The sequence below is a fragment of the Cydia strobilella genome, chromosome 23 (assembly GCF_947568885.1).
Source record: "Cydia strobilella chromosome 23, ilCydStro3.1, whole genome shotgun sequence".
Taxonomy (NCBI): Eukaryota; Metazoa; Arthropoda; class Insecta; order Lepidoptera; family Tortricidae; genus Cydia; species Cydia strobilella.
In genome coordinates, this window is record NC_086063.1 from 9,342,565 (window position 1) to 9,356,859 (window position 14,295).

Consider the following 14,295-nt stretch of genomic DNA (forward strand, 5'->3'; position numbering starts at 1 on the left):
AATGAATTCATTCATAATTTATCCTTGCAATTTCGCAGCTCACTGTACTAACCGTACAATTTTAGTCGTATTTAAAGCTCCTGACCTTGATACTGGCGAAATAGTCACACTGGACGGAAGCCACAATTTTCGAAGAATGAATGAATTGTACCTTTCGATAATCAACAGTCTATTTCCATATCAATCTCTGTCTCTATCCTACAAACTTAACCTAAAAGATCGTATCTACTACTCCTATTAAGGTGAAATACGCCTCTTCGTATACGGTGGCCGTATCAGCTTCCGTTCTAATACAAAGAAGCATCGATTTTTAGTTTACGAGCTGCGAGCGCAGAAGGAGATAAACATAAACCATTGTAGCTAAATACGTTAAGGTGAGGTTATAGTACTGGTAGAATAAATGTGGATTTCCATCAGAAAAGGGTCCTTATGCTTAGTGCAATAACGAGTTTTTCGTCTAAAATTCTAACAGAGATTCTGATTACATATCAAGCATAAGGACCCTTCTCGGCTGGAAAGCCACAAATCATTGCATGTTGGGCAATAAGGCCAATATGCATGAATTGCGGAAAAATGTACATAGTTAGAAATTAAATAACAGTCTTTTTAGGGTTCCGTACCCTATTACTAAGACTTCGCTGTCCGTCCGTCTGTCCGTCTGTCACCAGGCTGTATCTCATGTATTTCTGTTGCCGCTATATTATGGCATTAAATTTATTTAAAACTCATTAAAAGCTGTCTATTTTTGTATTAGTAACTTTACACAAGCAATTTTACTTCTTATTGCTATCCCCTTAAGCCTTATAATAGAGTTAACATGGACTGTGCTTTCAGCATCGGCTACAAATAATGTTAAATCAATACAGTATTGAGTAACACAGACAAGAGAGTCGAATAGACTACTCAAGCTTCCTTTCTAGTGATAGAACACAATCCATTCTTGTCCGAAGTTGAATGATTATTTTTAAAATTGAAAGCGCAATTGAAATGACTTTTCTTAGGTATCCCTTTTTTTAAAGAAAGGCGACGGTCGAATACTTATGAATAAAAAAAATTGCACTGCTGAAAGATGGAAACTTGCAGGTATTTTTAATAAGCTGAAATAGATGTCATATATTAACACAAATCAATAATTTGATTTGTTCCCGAAGTTTTGTGCAGGTATTTTTTTAATTTCGTTTAGGTGCTAGGTCACAGGAATAGCAGGAACTTCGCTTTTTAAACTTTAAGTTATTTTAGATTTTTCTACTAGCAACAGAGCACGCTTAAGGCATCATCAAAACGGTATTTCTAGATATTACTTATAACCTAAACTTAACTATAAAAATTCGACTTTAAAAACATAAAACCGGCAGAAATTCCTTATATTATATTGTTTTATTATATATTTTTTATGTATTTCATCTTACTGTTAATACTGGATTCGACAGATCTATTCAAAAATATGTCTGTATTCAGTACAAACAGATGCTTTCAGAATAAATTAAATGTAACAGGCAATCTTGTGTCCGAAATTAGTTTTAACAACCATTTCAAATGAAGCGCACATGCGTGCTCTATACAGACATATATGTCTGTGCTAAGCATAAACAGATGCTTCGAGAATAAGTAACTGTTTACTTGAAATGATCTGGTGTTCGGAAATAGTATGGTTAATAATGTTTTGTATAGTACGGTTTAAACAAAGGAAGATTTTATTTACTTTGTATTTACGGTACAACGTGCATAAACATATGTGGCTTTCCATCACACAAGGGTCCTTATGCTTCAAGTGCAATAAATAGTTTTTCGTCTAAAATTCCAACAGAAATTCTGATAGAATCGTTCTTATTCCATATCACGCATAAGGATCCTTTTCTGATGGAAAGCCACATTTACCGCTTTTTTTCGTTTTACTTGATTACATCTCTCAATTTCACCCCCCTTTTCACTCTCTTTAGGGATGATTTCCGACATAAAAACTATTTTATGTCCTTCCCCGGGACTCCAACTATCTTTATGCCAAATTTCAACTAAATCGGTTCAGCGGTTTAATCGTGAAGAGGTAACACACAGACAGACAGACTTTCGCATTTATAATATACTAGCTTTTGCCCGCGACTTCGTCTGCGTGGAGTTAGTAATTCGGTTAGCTTATTTTTTATCCAATCGATTGCCCATACGAACTTCCACCCCCCTTTTCACCCCCTTAAAGGACGACCTCTGGGATAAAAACTACCCTATGTTTTTCCCCGGACTCAAACTATCTTACAAATTTCAACTAAATCGGTTCAGCGGTTTAAGCGTGAAGAGGTAACAGACAGACAGACAGACACACTCGCATTTATTTATTTATTGAAAACACGTTTACATGACATTACAGTGTAAAACTAGTGCGTGAAAGAGAAATGAAAGTTAATTACATTGAAATTACAACTAGTATGTCAATTTTGATCGTTTTTTGTCGATTTTTATTTATTTTAAAAACGTTACCTTACAATATCGAAATTCAAAAGCTATGAAATTACTATTTAAGTTAAGATTGTTTTTCTTATTTTTTTGTTTATAGTATCACATAATAAATAACCGAGTAAAGTTGGATTAAAAGTCCGAGTTAGAGGTTACTTTGGGAATTAATTGTATCGAGCGAAGTGTCATAATTCGTGTATCGGAAGCTATGATATTAAAGGAAATATAGTCAAGAACTGCATATATTTTTTCCACGTCTACGAATATCAACGCCTCTTAGAAAAACATGATTATATAAGGAGATTTTTCGCCTTCTGGCTCAGGGAACCGCCTTAACAACAAGTCTCAGATTACAAGTAGGACACCTGGCTCGATTAACTGCTGACTATTCTATGAAGTCAATCTCAATATTGACTACCTACGGGCCACCAACGTTGACTTGATAATGAATAGGTATTATTGATCTCAAGCATATATCCATACCAAAGAGGATATAACAAGATAGAGCGGATTTTGTAACCACAGTAAATTCACTGCCATCTATCGACACACCTTAAAACTAAAAATGAAGGTTTATAAAAATACGATAAAATGTATTTAAATATGGAAAAATGTTTTTTTTTATTTGCATTAATTATTTTTATGATTTTGACCCATGTTCTTTCACTGATATGCGTTTAAATTGTTAAATAACAAACGAAACCGTTAACGCCATCTATACGACAGTAGGCCAAAGCTAGTGGCGCCATCTGATCGAGAATCAAGTTTTCTTCATTTTCGAGGCACGTTTTTTCCTTAGACTGTATCCATCTATTACGGAGTTATATCTATCTTTGTCCATACTAATATTATGAATAATAGGTGTTCACCTGTAATAATTGTGGTATTTTCTATAAAAAGGGACCTTATTGTCGATGGCGCTTACGCTATTATAAACGATGCTCCGATATAAATACAATGCCGCGCGACGCTGTGGGGCGTAAGCGCCATCGACAGAAAGGTCCCTTTTCATAGAAAATGCCCCATATAGTTAGAACAATAAATTCATGTATTAAACATTAAACAATCAGAATCAAGATTGAACGCTTACAAATTAAAAGTAAATAAAATTGATTGATTTCCTATTTATCATTCTCTTGAGAACGAAAACAGTTTCAATAACCGATGTAATACAAGAGCTTTATTAATTTATTCTAGCGCTTCGTGGTCGTCATCAGATATATCGGAGCGGCCAAGGTGCTCACAAATATCTGAACACGCCTTTATTGGCAATGAATGAATGAATGAATGAATGAATGAATGAACGAATGAATGAATGAACGAATGAATGAATGAATGAATGAATGAACGGATGAATGAATGAATGAACGGATGAATGAATGAATGAATGAATGAAATCGTTTATTCACAATGAACACATGGTAACATAAGATCTTAATTTATATACATTGCTTCCGATGCGATTATACATTCAGTCAAGATAGACATGTGAAAATATTTGTCAATGATATATAGGCGTTAGGGTGTTACCACATCAATCGATAGATCGATTTATCTAAGTAGAAACTATCGATCAATCAATTGGTGTGGTAACACCCTTTTAGAGTGCATGTTCAGAAAATTTTAAGACGAAAGTGGAGGACCCGTGCCAAATCGCCTTTTCATACAAACTTAGTCCTCATTTTCCTCTCTGGATATTAACATTATTGAAAATATTTTGACACAGTTTACTGTATATGTATATGTAACAGCTATGCCCCTACGTTTGTTTTTTTTTTCGAAATTTTAATTATAGTTCGAAAAATTTGTATGAAATCTGTTTACGGTACTAATTTTTACAAGTATCAAAAAATCGAAAAAAGTCAAACGTAGGGGCATAGCTATGGTTAATAATTTAGGGCTCCCGGTATCCGTGTTACACGCCGAAACGAATACCCGTGTTCTTAAGCCCGGCGGTACTAAGAACCCGGTTTACACGGAACCGCCGGGATTCGAAAACGTTTCGAAGGAACGTTCCCAAGAAACGTATCTCAGACACGTATCTCCGTTTACACGGGTACTTAAGACCGTTCCGAACGGGTCCGATTACTCCGCACCAGTTTGAGCCAATGTACAATGGTAACAAGGTCCACTTTCGACTATTATTATGTTGACTTCAGATGAATTCGTTTGTCGTACGATTTTTTAAGTAAAACTTTTATTCTATCGCCCCAATTTATTAAGTTAACATTAAAACCGCGATTTTAATACCGTAATTCGAATTAATTTCCGAAATGTTTTAGTTAAATGCCTACAATCCGAAAAAAGTTTCACTATCGTGGTTTCATAAAACCGCACAATTACTGAGCCATCTTCCTATGTTTAATAGTAGGTATATATAATTTTTATTTTAAACTATTTATATCATTTAATAAAACCGATTGCTTCTAAGCTAATTACATAAATTTGATATCGATCATAGTTTTTTTTATAATTACATAATGGTATAGTATTTTTTCGTTAATAATAGGTGTGCAGACAGAATACAATATTAATTAAAAATAACAGTTTAATTATTTCGTGGTTATTTTTATCTCGGGTGTATTACTGCTTTGCGAAAACAACAAACCTGCCAACGGCGCAAAAAAGTTCGGTACACAAAAGCGGGATTATCGAGTAAACATGCTCAAATGAAAAGCAGAATTTTACCCAAGAATTTTACCAAAAACCCATACTACCTTGGATAACTTGCGATAATATTGCTAATTACATTAAGATAGATCTTTAAATTGGTAATCATTCATAATTCTTTTTGGTCACTTTCTCACTAGCGTTCAGGTAATAAACTTAAATGGTCCATCCATCCATTGTTTTCCAATATCCTTTTGTTTGTCATCGTCGAAAACATGTAGGTTCCCAAACTATTATCACAAGTGTCACCGCGAATTATAAGCTTTATGTCGTTGTAATAAGGTCAAAACATCTGCACAAGAAATTGTTTTCCATTGTTTTGTAGCCGCGCCGCACTAAAAAGTGTTTTACTATGGTAAGAGGTACCTAGAGCAAAAACAATTAGAATTTATTGAGAAGGTGCAATTTTATCAAGTTGATTTAAAGTGTATATTAATAACTAGCGACCCGCCCCGGCTTTGCAAGGAGAGTCAAGCATAATAAAATACATTCTGTAACAAGTATTCACATCGGAAGCCCAATAATACTAAGACTTCCATCCACCTGTCTGTCACCACTCACAAGGCTGTATCTCATGAACCGTGATAGCTAGACAGTTGAAATTTTTACAGATGTATTTCTAAAATTTGTACGGAACCTTCGGTGGGCGAGTCCGACTCGCACTTGTCCGGTTTTATTTAGAAGTTAATAATGGGTTAATTATTCTTAAAATATAGACAGACAGCCATCGCGCACTTTTTTGTAGACTTTTTTCCACCATACATTGTGTCGTTATATCTCAAATAGATTGGGCAGCGTTTTCGATTAAGCTCCTAGCCAGCGTGATTTTTTGAACTTGTGAACTTAATTAGCAAACATCGTCATATTTCTACCAATTTAAACAAAACCTTAACAAAATATACACATAAACATTCCCAAAGAAAAACTTCATTCATAGGTGAGGTCTGGTTATCGCGAACATACAGACAGACATACAGACGCGGCGGGGGACTTTGTTTTATAAGGTACCTACACTACATTATATGACAAGAAATCATGTTCTCAAATTGACCTAAAAATAAAGAAGCAAGTTAAAAATGTATTTTTTTATAAATACTTACCTAATGCCAATTTCGAACATTAGTTTGACTTCCTGCCTACATACTGAACTCGAAGGTTCTAATTTTTTTTTAAATAGGTACTAGCAGGTTTTTATTTTATTTTATTGCTAACCCGCAACGTAAAAAAAGTAGCTATTTAAAGTGCTATATAAAATACTACTTTGATAAGAAGCGTGAATACTCGTAATACCTATTGCAAGCAAAAACTACCTGCTCAAGAAAGGGTTTTCTAAACTGTTTATTGAATTTCGACTCTATGACCCACGGAATAAGATTAAATATGACAGAAACTCGTCATGAATCTTTTGTCTATTCATTTGTAGCTGGCGTTCGTTCCTTCGCTACTATCGTCAAGGACGTGTCCGGAGCCACGGATAAATAAGATACGTATCTTCGAATACCCGTTTATCCGTGTACACGGGTCTTAACTACACGTTTCTTAATTAAACGTGCGGAACGGGCCAGAAAACCGTTTACGTATTATTCGGAAACGGGTATTCGAAACGTGTAAACGAAACACGGATTCGACCGCGAGCCCTATTGATGTATATTAACTTAATATACATCAAATTATGTGAAAATATTTTCCATAATGTCAATATCCAGAGAGGAAAATGGGGACTACGTTTGTATGGAGAAGCGGCCTTTCCTCTTAATTTATACAAAACAATACAAATCCTCTTTATTGGACAACCTCAAAATAACAAGGAAACACACATAACACATAAAGTAAGTAAGTATATTTCCTAAGTGTTATTACTTTTAACAAAATTAATATCAATATATTTTTTTGGTTTGGAAATCGTTCTTTCTTTAATTTATTACAAGAAAAGTGAACAAATCATTTATGTTTATTACAAAAACAGGAAGCAATAACCTAATAACATTATATTTCATATATTTTTAAACCATAAATCTGCTCGAATATAATAGTTAGTAGCAAAGTAAAGTTATTAAAAAAAGTGTCTAAAATCGATTTTATTTCCCAATCGATTATGTAGCTTACCGCTTAATATTAAAGTTTAAAATGTAGTGAATATTCTCATAGTTATAAGACATTTTGAAACTGAGGTCGATATTAGATTTTTGTTAATCGTTGCCTCGAGTTACGCTACCTTTTTGAAGATGTGTCTATAATAATATTATGATTAATTACAAATTAAGGTATAGGTGAGGCTATTGTAATGCCGGTCGAACTGTGTAGGACTCTAAAGGGGCCCACTGACTATCAGTCCGCCGGACGATATCGGCCTGTCAGTTAGAACAAAAATTTGACAGTTCAGAACAACTGACAGGCCGATATCGTCCGGCGGACTGATAATCAGTGGGCCCCTTTAAAAAAGATTACTTTATATCGCCCACATTGATGCTTAAGTCTTTGATGTACCAATTTTACAGTAGAATGTGTGGCAAAATACTCAATGCCTTTGCCAAATGATTTGAGGTGTATGTATTAGGTACTGCGGGGCTAAGATGGACGGCTGTCTATCATTTGTCACCATACCTGTCACGGTCTAACAAGTACGTAAGTGCGAAAGTGACGCATGATATGACAAGTGACAAAAACGCGACCATGATACCGGTGCTGAACAGCTTTCACAGACCGAGCCCCAAAATCGCGGAAAAACCCTATAAGTAGGTGTTTTTTTTTTTACTAAACTTCTTTCACCATGACGTTTATCGCTATGTTGGCACTTTGACGTGTGTCCTATTGTGCGTGTGTCACTACTGAGCGTTACTTCCGTCAGGAAAAAATCTGAGACCCTCTAGTCGCGCCTAAAGAAGTTTTATTTTAAAAATGCAATTGAATACTTGATTTTAACTTGATTCAAAAATGTTTTTGTTCCAACGGTTGCATTTAAACATTTAATTATTTAAGCACAATGTATATTGTTCACACAGTGCGTCTTTTAAATGAATACTAAGTGGAATCTGAATCGATTGTAACATGAGTTACCTATATTGCAACGGTCGTTTTCACGGCATTGTCATTTCCTGGTATCCTTTTACCTTTCCGTACCTCACACAAGAGTATGTTTATATTATTTATATGATAATTTTGAGCATATTTGTAAACGGTGCTTTATTATTACTTTGTCAACGAATGTACATTAGTTATTTGTGCAACAAGAGAGGAAAGTTGGTTTTTCTTGCGAGTGAACACTCAAAAACACGAGATGTAAAATAACTTTGCTCTCGTGTTGCACATATAATTTTTCACCTCAGTAGTGAGAACATATTAAAGGTAATGTATTTCGAATTTGTAATATACCTAGAAGTATGAAGTGGCAGTTCATGGCCTTCACTAAATTAAAAAGATACTTTGTTTCACTCCATGGAGTGATGAAAGTCGCACTTTCGTCACTCCCTGGAGTGAGGAAAGTCGCACTTTCGTCAGTCCAGGGAGTGACGAAAGTAAGCTTGTTCGAGATGCTGAGGTGAAAATTAATATGCTTATCGTAACAAGAATGAGTACACAACGGTCTTTAAAGTTCGGAAATACGCATGTGACATAAAATTTCTAAGCTGCAAGCGTCTAAAAGCTACGGAAACCTGTCGGTCACCATGTTTTTTTTTTTTTTTTTTTTTTTTTTATGTGATGTTCAGCAAACGAGCAGACGAGCCGCCTGATGGGAAGCAGTCATCGTCGCCCATGGACGTAAGCAACATCACAGGAGCCACTTAAGCATTGCCGACCCTTGAGAACCCTAAATACCCGCTTCTTGAAGAATCCCATGTCGTAGCACAAAGGAAATACCTCAGGAGGCAACTCATTCCACATTCTGCACGTTCTGGGAAGAAACGAGCGGGATGCCCGCTTATTCATGGTGTGCCATGTGTCTAAGAAGTGAGGATGAGCTTTGCTCCTTTGGCGGGAGGTGCGGTGATAGAAACGAGACGATGGCACCAGATCAAAAAGTTCTTCGGAACATTCCCCATTGTACAGACGGTAGAACATGCAAAGAGAGCCAACGTCTCTCCGAAGACTAAGAGGTTCTAAGCCGTCAGTAAGTTCGGAATTGCCGACAATACGAACTGCCCGACGTTGGATGGAGTCAAGGGGAAGGAGCTGGTATTGTTATTAGCACTAATAAACATAAACAACACCACAAATCTTTAACACTGGCCACTTTTAACCTCAAACTCATAAATTGTCGAACAAAAACACTAGCGGCTTTAAAAAACCACCTGTTTTCGAAATAAGAATCCCGGCCGTTCGGCGCTCGCTTTTTGTTTTTTTTTTACGTCGAGAACGGGTTTCGTGGAACCATGGGAACGGGGTCTACAACAGGTGTTGACTACTGGATGTATTGCGATTGCCAGGAGATTGTGAGTCAGATGTGACCTTGAGATTTGTAACAATAATGTAAAGAGGTATTATCAATATACATTATCTACTAAACAATTTTCTACTGCAGCAAGATGACTTGGTAAGCGCTACACTAGCGTAAGTGTTGTTAAAGTATGAAATGCTGGTTTAACAGATATTTGGCATTTTTAAAATTATCCCCCTTTTTCACATATCGGTTACAATGCAAGGTAAACGTTAGGTACTGTCATGTATGGCAAATGAGGGCTAACGCGTATGAATTCGCCGCTAGGGGCGCTAATGTAGATGGTGGTCTTTTCCATAGTTCGAAATGTCAAACGTCACTTGTCACTTCAATGACTGACAGCTGTTCTTTAGTCTTTTGGACCACCATCAACAGAGGCGCCAACTGATGAGCAAAAAAACGATAGCCCTCATTGAATATGAATAAAAAAAAAATTAGTATTTTAATATTGATCAAATCATGTATTAATCTTTCTCTAGAAAAACTATCGCATAATGGTGCAACTTTTTAATTCTTGATGATGGGATTCCTGTATTTGGATTTGGATGTTACTTTCGTCTTGTCGCGTAAACCATCTATTTTGCGTAAATACCTACCGTCTATATTTACTATTCCTACTAATAATTATAAATGCGAAAGTAACTCTCTCTGTTACCGCTTTACACTTAAATCACTGAACCAATTTACTTACCTACGAAGATATATGTAGTTTGACGCCCGATGAAGGATATAATGGCTGGCTTATAAAATAAATAAAATTTAAAAAAAAAAAGGATATAATGGTAGTTTTTATCAATCATCATCATCATCACACCCCATAATCAGAAATAGCGGGTAGAAGGCTAGTAACAAATGTGTCGTTTTCAAACAAAAGGTACCACATTGTCGCTTGCCATAAGGACGCCCTATCAGGTTTTTCGTATAAAGATACAAGCAATTTTCGTCCTTATGGTAAGCGACAATGTGGTACCTTTTGATTGAAAACGTCACAAATATAGATGGAGATCGTATTGTACTGGTTTCGCGCAGTTTATTCGCCTGCAAAGTAATAGCGATTGCAACAACATTGATTTTGTTTTTCTGGTCCGGGACTGTAACTAAAATTACGAAATTGGTCAGCGTCGGGATCTGTGATTTGGGGGCGATTCTTGTCTTACAATTTGTTAAGGTTTTGATTATTGTAACATGATATTATAATCGAGTTTATAAATATATTTACACGCCTCAAAAACGCTGACAATAAGGTTAAATATACAATGTGGAAAGAACCAATGGGCCCTGGTGGGAAAGTGCCTTAAAACCTTAAGTTAGCTCATTTTGCTTAAAGGAAACATTCTTTTATTTTTAAAAAGAAACAAAACTGCCATTCAAAGATTTTTAATGTTTTGATTAAAGTTTTTTACCCTTTGAGTACGGAACTCTAAAAAATCTCGCTTGTACTTACATATTGGTGCGTGTGAGATGCTCCGTGTCAAGATTGTATCGAAACAATATCAAAACCAGATCAATTTGTTTAAATCGGAATCGGCTTCCTACCGTAGTGAATGGGGGGTTAAATAAGGTATTAGTTGTATTATTCGTTTTGAAGGGTTACGTTTTTTAGTGTTTGTTTAGGGCACAGGATGCGTGGTTTGTTAGTGTTATTGTAGCAGAAACTGGGTTAAAATAAACTTTTAGTACTTACGGAGTTTTTGTATTCGTGGAATGGAGTTAATGGTTTTAGGCATCAACTAAAGACGCCGGTTCGAATCCGGCCTTCACCACTGGAGGGATTCGTCACTTTTTCTTTAATATATGACATCTATTACAGTTCATTATCTATAAGTCAACATTCTGGTAAAACGTCAGAGTGGGCAAAGTCAAGTAACAAACAATTCAAACAAAACTAGGGGTTCTGATTAACACTTACATTAACAGTATTATTGAGGTAAAGATAAGTACGATATTTTTTTTGTTCGATAGTATTGGACCAAGCCAACTCTGCATGGCTGCAATGACAAAGCGTGGCAATTAATGTCATCAATAATGTCAAATTTCTATGAAAATATATCGTTTTAACACCCACACTTTGTTATATTCAAATAGGTGCAAAGTTAACTTAGATGGACTCTTTAGTTGTGTCCGATGGTCAAATACAGGTTGCTTTTGTTATCACTGACCAAATTCTGAGGGGCGAATATGTGGGTCATACTGAACAACTTTTACTATGGACCACTATGGGGCCAACTCCGAAATCGCGACAAAAAATTCTGCCGTCTCCTACATTTCGGTGAATCAGAGTCAATATTTTCTATAGAACATCTGTTACTGAATCGAAAGTATTTTACTTTTATCTTATATCAGTACATATGTATCTTTAACCCTAGCCAATGGTGTAGTTTAGTAAAAATAAAACCTGTGAAAAAAAGTAAAAAAAAAAAAAACAGGACCATCTTCCCATAATATTATATTACCTCGGTGACCGGTTCTGCCACTCACCCGAGTCACACAACCACCACACAACTGATCTAGTCTAACAGGCTAAGTAAGCTAGGTCTAAACACTTCTTGTCACGCGACAAAAAATTATCTATCCCGTCTTTAATTTAATATTAAAAAAAATGAGATGGCAAAACGCCATATGAGAAATTGTAGTGTGTTGCAATTGTTGACGACCGGTCTGGCCTAGTGGGTAGTGACCCTGCCTGTGAAGCCAATGGTCCTGGGTTCGAATCCCGGTCATATATTTGTGTGATGAACACAAATATTTGTTCTTGAGTCATGGGTGTTATCCATGTATATAAGTATGTATTTATCTATATAAGTATGTAGGTATCTCGTCCCCTAGCACCCATAGTACAAGCTTTGCTTAGTTTGGGGCTAGGCTGATCTGTGTAAGATGTTCCCTAATATTTATTTATTTTTTTAAATCATCAAAAAGAAGTGTAAATTAAAACCAGAAGAAGACCAAACCCAAAAATTTTGCCATGGGGCATTTAAATCACCAAAATGGGTACACCAAAGTCGTATAAAATTCTTAAAAAAGGAAGAGAAAATAAAATTAATAAAAGAAATGAGTATAGAATAACAAATAATAAGTAATTGGTTTAGCGTCAATGAATGTAAACACTACAAAAAATCTACATACTGCTTAAGAAACCTAATGAAAGCGCTAAATATATCAAATATATTTAAATTGAACTCAAATCCAAAAATAAAATCATTTCCCGTTTAAATGCATTTTGTTTCCAATTTTTCAAATATTAGGAAGCTGAGCTTAAAACAGAAAGCGCCCTGAAAAGCACTCAAAACCCCAGTATTATTATAATATTAGTAATGCACTTTTATTACAATGTTGCATCAAAGACCTGTCAAGTGCTTTATTTATCACAATACATCATAAATTAACCCTTACACGATAAACATCACTTGCAAAATTCCTATATTAATTTAAATAAAAAAAAACATTAAAACTTACCGTAAAACGAATCATGCAATCCAAAACACAACACTGGCTGAAAACAGTTCAAATAAAAAATAAAATAAACGTCAAACACACAGTTCACGCGATTCGAATTCGTATTCGAAATTTGAATTCCGCACGCACGTACTCCGCGCTCGAAGCGTAGCTAGGTACTGGCAGGCCGGGAGATTTTCCCGCCCTTTGCCATAGAGTAGACGGGGCTCTATGAATAAATTATTTTTAATTTTAATTTCGGCGGCGCGTGAAATTGGGCTTTGACTGTTGCGCTTAATGCCAATGCTGGTGTTAGTTTTTAAAAGGTTTTAAGGTTTAAAGGGTTTAAGGATCAGTCTAGTTTAAGTTAATCATCGTGTGAGAATACGTTTGTGGCATATTTACGCCACTTACATTGTTTTGCAGGAGAGCGAAAAGAAGTAAAAAAAAATATATTTTTCGAAAAGTTGTAGATATATTTAGGAAATATTGAACTTGTTTATCATTTAGGCGATGTACTCTCTTTTTGGCGAAAATTGTATTGCCGAATTTCACTTGGCAACCAACTTTTCGCCAAAGTTTCATTTGACAAACCAATCGTTACCAAATAATTATTTCGCAACCATTTCATTTTCCAACCTCATAGTTGGGAAATGAAAATGACGTACTAGGTTGGGTTAGGTTAGGTTGGATTATGTAAAGTTGGGAAATGAAATTCGGCCAAATGAAACTTTGGCGAAAAGTTGGTTGCCAAGTGAAATTCTGCAATACAATTTTCGGCGAAAAGGCAGAGAACCCATTTAGGCACATATGTTTACTATATATAGTACCATACAAATATTTTGAATATAGTGGTAATCATGAAATAAAAGCATTTTTATTACTGCCATATATAGATTAGTATGACGTATTCGTCACTTCCCTCCGATGTCATTATAAGCGGGTTGTACTGTACCTATAGGTATACCAGCAGCATACATATTTTTTCAGTTAACTACAATACATAGTCTCCCACAAAAATATATCTCCGGCTAACCCGTTGACCGCCAAAGTCATCAACTGACGCGCGCGGATAGTCCAATATCAAACTTCGTGCATTGCGACAAAGTTGGCTTAGCGTTCAAAAGGTTAAAACTTTTGCTGTGCATATAGTTAGATATTTCTCCGCTCGTTCATGTGAGATGTTATTGAAGCATGCACATAGAACTAATTACTTTGAGCAAATTTTAATCTACGCCGTTAATTCACTCCTTTGATCTTGGTGAAATTTATATTCCGTGCAAGTGCTTTATAATAACAACTTACGG

At 35.5% G+C, this 14,295-nt stretch overlaps 1 protein-coding gene across 1 annotated transcript in view; it reads right to left on the reverse strand.

The window, feature by feature from the left end:
• Positions 1 to 13,285, reverse strand: part of LOC134751871 (irregular chiasm C-roughest protein-like) — a 177,258-nt gene extending 163,973 nt beyond the window's left edge. Inside the window, exon 1 of the mRNA XM_063687396.1 lies at positions 13,010 to 13,285. The gene's annotated coding sequence lies outside the window, so the exon portion shown is untranslated. The remainder of the gene's footprint in view (positions 1 to 13,009) is intronic.
• Positions 13,286 to 14,295: the final 1,010 nt, after the last annotated feature.